Genomic DNA, 5,637 nt, shown 5'->3' with positions numbered 1-5,637 from the left:
GCCGCAATCGCTCTTGCTCGAGCTCATCATAAGCGAGCACTCAAGGTGACCGGTGTATGAGTTCCATGGGGAGAACTGCTTCTACCCCGTAAACCAGGGCAAAGGGTGTCTGGCCGGTGGCTCGATTTGGCATCATTCTGATCGACCAAAGAACCGCTGGCAACTCATCAATCCAGCGCCTTCCACTCTTGCGCAGCCTGTCAAAAGTCTTCGCTCTTAAGCCTCATGAAGGTATGGCTTGTGAACTGTGTGCCGTTGTCGGTGATGACCCTGTTGGGTACCCCAAAAGGGCACACTAGTCCCTTGAAGAACTTGATGGCTGACTGCGCTATCACCTTCCTCACTACTTACACCTCTGGCCACTTTGTGAACCTGTCGATTGCAACGTACAAGTACTCAAAGCCCCCGACAACATGGGGGAAGGGGCCCAATATGTCGAGCCCCCAGACCGAGAAGGGCCAGGAGAGAGGGATAGTTTGAAGGGCTTGAGCTGGTTGATGAATCTTCTTTGAATGGAACTGGCACGCTTCACACTTGGTTACTAGTGTCGTCGCATCCTGGAGGGCGGTGGGCCAGAAGAAACCTTGTCGGAAAGCCTTGCCGGCAAGGGCCCTCGACCCTATGTGGGAGCCACATATGCCTCCATGTATCTCCGCCAACAACTTTAGTCCTTCCTCCCGGGAGATGCACTTTAATTTCACCCCATTCGGTCTTTTTTTGTACAATACGTTATCAACGAATTGGTACAGAGCTGACCTGCGGGCTACTCTCTCTGCCTCTTCCTGCTCCTCAGGAAGCTCTCCTTTTTGGAGGAAATGGACGGTGTGTTGTGCCCTTGCCGGAGCCTGTGGCTCGACGACAAGGACCAAAGGCATCTCTTCTGCCACGGGAGCGGCCGTCTCTACGACCATGACCTGAGGTCCTGCCGGAGTCGGTTGCTCCGCGGCAGGATCGGCATCCACGGCAACATCTTCATCGGCAGCTCCGAGGAGCTCGGTGGGGAAGTACTTGACGGAGCCTAGCTTCGTCCGTTTGCTCTGCCCGGTTGACGGCTCAACGGATGGTTGAGTTAACTGAAGCACAAAACTACCTAGTTCCACATGTAGCTTGAGGGCAGTGCGCTTTGACAGGTAGTCGGCGATGTCGTTCTCCGTCCGAGGGACATGCTCCGCTTTTATACCGTCAAAGTGCTCCTCTAGTTTCCTCACCTGATCCACGTAAGCTTCCATCAATGGGCTTTGATAATCTTTGTTGATCTGCCTGACGACGAGCTGTGAGTTGCCCCTGACGATGAGCTTCTTAACCCTGAGGTCTGTCGTGATCCTGAGACCGACAAGCAAACCCTCGTACTCGATGGTCTTGTTGGTTGACATCTCCCGGGGAAGTGCATCTGGATGACATACTTGAGGTGCTCTCCAGTGGGCGCGACAAGCAGCACACTAGCACCGGCGCCTTGCAGCGAGAAGGCACCATCAAAGTACACGATCCTGTTGCGGCTCGTTCCCTTGCCGGGGAGAGTGGTCTCCTGCACCTCTTCGTCAGGCGTCGAGGTCCATTTTGCAACAAACTCCGCCAAGACTCTGCTCTGAATCGTCGAGGTACTTTTGAACTTCAAAACGAAACTTGACAGCTCCAGGGCCCATTCCATGATCCTCCCCGTTGCATCTGGATTATGCAGTATCCGTTGCAATGGGAGGCGGGTGACCACCGTGATCTCGTGCGCTTGGAAGTAATGGCGCAGCTCCCTCGAAGCCATAAGGAGGCCGAAGAGCAGCTTTTGCACGCCTGAGTACCTCGACCTAACCCCCCTGCAAGAGGGAGCTGACGAAGTAAACTCGGTGATGTACCATTTTCTTCTTCTGCGCCTCTTCACCTGGTCATGCGGGCCCTGTCGGACTAGTGTCAGCCTCTGCCAGGGAATCAGTCTTGCCAGGATCAAGCCCTGCCGGAGAGGGTTCCAGCTTGCCATCTGTTGACTCTGCCGCTGTCGCCGCCTTCCCGTTGACCTCTCTCTGCACTACTAGTGCGGTGCTAACCACCTGATTTGTTGCCGCTAGATAAAGCAACAACGGTTCTTGTCGTTTGGGGTGCAACCAGCACTGGGGTAGAGGAGAGGTATTTCTTCAAATCCTGCAGTGCTGCCTCGGCTTCTGGGGTCCACTCTACTGGCCCTGCTTTCTTCAAGATCTTGAAACAAGGAAGGGCACGCTCCGCGGACTTGGAGATGAATCGGCTCATGGTAGCAACGCAGCTAGTGAGCCAATGCACGTCCTTGATCCGTTTGGGTGCCTCAATCTGCTCGATGGCCTTAATCTTATCTGGGTTTGCTTCAATCCCGCACTGGGACACAAAGAACCCGAGAAGCTTGCCAGACGGGACACCGAAGACACACTTCTTAGGGTTCAATTTGAGGTTGATTTTGCGCAGGTTTACAAATGTCTCTTCCAGATCTTGCACAAGGGTTGCTTTGTCCTTGGTTTTGACCACTATATCATCCATATAAGCTTCCATATTTCTATGTAGTTGGGGCTCAAAACCAGTTTGGACCGCTCTTGCAAAGGTTGAGCCAGCACTCTTCAACCCGAAAGGCATCCGTAAAAAGCAATACATACCACATGGGGTGATGAATGCTGTCTTCTCCTCGTTCTCTTTGGTCATGAAGATCTGGTGGTATCCCGAGTAGGCGTCGAGGAATGATAACATGTCACACCCAGCCGTGGAGTCAACAATCTGGTCAATGCGCGGTATAAGGAAGGGATCCTTTGGACAAGCCTTATTAATGTCCGTGTAATCAATACACAGTGTCCACTTCCCGTTTGCCTTGCGCACCACTACCGGATTGGCCAACCACGTCGGATGGAGTACTCCTCTTACCTAGCCTACCGCCTCTAGTTTTCTGATCTCCTCTGTGATGAACTCCTGCCTCTCCAGAGCTTGCTTCCTGACCTTCTGCTTGACGGACTGCGCATGAGGACAGACAGCAAGATGGTGCTCAATCACTTCCCTGGGAACGCTGGGATGTCGGAAGCTTGCCATGCAAACACGTCGACATTTGCCCGCAGGAAAGTGACGAGCTTGCTTTCCTATTTGCTGTCGAGGGTGGAGCTTATGGTGAAAGCTCCCCCCCGCGCCGTCCTCCTTGACGGGCACCTTCTTAGTCTCTTGTGGTGCAGCTCTGGACTTCTTGCTCTTGCCGGCGGAGCTCTCTGGCACTTCCTCAACAGGAGCGCAACACCCCGAAGAGGTGCGCTTTCCAGAGTAGGTGCGGTGGGTCTCGCTGGTCTTCTTCCCTCCCGGGGCTCCGTCGGCAGGAGCAGGTGCCTTGGCGACAGCTCCTGCAACTGCTTCCCGTAGAGTTGGTCAGCGCAAATCAACGCATCTTTCTTGTCGGAGGGGACGTTGATGATGTTCATCGGCCCGGGCATCTTCAACATGTTGTAGGCGTAATGTGAAGCCGCCATAAATTTGGCTAGCGCCGGGCGGCCGAGGATCCCGTTGTAGGGCAAGGGGATCTCGGCTACATCAAAGACAATCCTCTCCGTCCTATGGTTCAGCTCGCCTCCGAACGTCACGAGCAGCGTGACCTTTCCCTTCGGCTGGCTCCTCCCCGGTTTAACCCCTTGGAACGTGCCCGTCTCCTCGAGGTCTCCATCAGGGATTTGCAGCCTCTTGATCACAAAAGGCGAGATCAAGTTCAGACCGGCCCTGCCGTCAACCAGCATCTTCGTCACCTTGAGGTTGCGGATTGTTGGTGAGACCAACAACGGCAAGCACCCGAATGCGGTAGTGCGGTCAGGGTGGTCCTCGGTGTCGAAGATGAAAGGCGTGTTGGACCACCTCAGCGGATTCCGCGCGTCGACTGATGGCTCCACCGCTGTGATCTCATGCGCCCACTGCTTGAGCTGGTGGTGGGATGTGTGCAGCGAGGCGCCACCGTCGATGCACATGGCCTCTATGGCTTTCTGAAACTCGTGGTCGTCGGACTCATCATCCTCATCATGATCATCGTCTTCCTGCTTCTTGTCGCGGCCCCGGGCGGGCCTCTTCTGCTGATTATCTTTGCCGCGGCGGCCTCCTTGGCTGCCACACTTCTTACCGGATCCTTCGGCACCCTCTTGACCCTTCTCCTTGTCCCACCGCTCATACTTAGCTTTCTACTTCTCAGCGAGCAGCTCCACCTGCCGGCAGTTATGGAGATCATGGCCTTTGGTGCGGTGGATCTTGCAATACTTCTTGTCGGAGCCTCCTGGCTTGTCGGCAGCCGCCAAGGCCCGGCAAGCGGCACACCCGGCAACCTCCTTGCCGAGGTCACTTGCCTTAGGCTTCTTGGTGGCGCCGGTGTTGTCAGATCCCTCGACGGCAAGCACGGTCTTGCCACTGTGCTTCCTATTACAGCGCCGGACCTTCTTCGCCGGGGTGGCGGTATCATCTATGGAATCGGTTTCTGCACCGGCGACTTCGCTGGGGTACTTCCTTCCTTCTTCAGCACGAGCGCATTGATCGGCCAGGACATAAAGTTCGGCCACATCCCTGACCTTGTTCATCGCCAGTTCTTCACGCATCTTACGATTGCACACATTCTGATGGAATGCACTGATCACAGCGGTAGGATGAACGTCGGGGAGTTGTACTGCACTCAGCTAAACCTTTGGATGTACTTGCGCAGGTTTTCTCCTTCCTTCTGGGGGATGATATGCAGATCACTCGCCTGGCCATGAGCTTGGTGGCCTCCGGTAAAGGCGCCCACATACTCATCACAAAAATCCGCCAGGAAGAAATGGAGCCTACCGGCAAGTGCATCAACCATAACATAACATTGGGCTTGAGTGCCAATGGAAAGTAATTGGCAAGCACCTTGTCATTGCGGGCCCCAACAGCTTGCATCGCGATGGTGTAGATGCTGAGGAACTCCAACGAGTGAGTCTTGTCATTGTACTTTTCGCCAACGTCGGGCTTGAATGTGCGGTGGGAGGGCCACTCGAACTGCCACAGCTCACAGGTGAAGGCCGGATAACCTACCTCGTAAGGTAGGCCACCGTAGCCTCCCAGTGTTGGGTGGTCCGTAGTGGGCCCTGCCCGCCGGTCTGACTGGTGGCTCGCGTCACACCGGTGCTCGATGGTGGTTCGAGCGTCTTCATGAGCTCGTTCCCGAAGAACCTGGCGTTGGTCATGATGGGTTCGCGGGTCGGACGATGCTATGGAGACATCATCACGGGCGTCGTCGCGACGGGCCGACACCAGCTGTGGTCGGGATGGAGGAGGGGAGTGCATCGTGGCCGCATCGCCTCCGGCCCAGCCTCCGCTAGCATGCGGTGGCCCGGCGGAGCGACGACCTATGGGTTCCACCGGCCGCAACTCATCATTGTTGGCAATGCCGGTGAGGCTCCGGACGGTGGCCCTCCATTCGTCGAGCTTCTCCGTGGCGGAAGGAAAATCGAGGAGCAGCTGCGCGCGTGCCAGGGCTTCTGCTGGCGTGGGTGGCGGTGAAAGCTGGGTGGACCGTGATGCGCCTCGACTTCTAACCGCGTTAGAAGGAGCCGCGTCACGGCCCCGTGGGCGTTCACCATCTCTGTCAGCACCTCGACGCGCATGCTGGCCTTCCTCATCATGTGAAAGGCCATGAGACTCTTCCCAGGA

Source organism: Triticum aestivum, chromosome 7B, assembly GCF_018294505.1.
Source record: "Triticum aestivum cultivar Chinese Spring chromosome 7B, IWGSC CS RefSeq v2.1, whole genome shotgun sequence".
Taxonomy (NCBI): domain Eukaryota; kingdom Viridiplantae; phylum Streptophyta; class Magnoliopsida; order Poales; family Poaceae; genus Triticum; species Triticum aestivum.
This window is presented reverse-complemented; position numbering follows the sequence as displayed.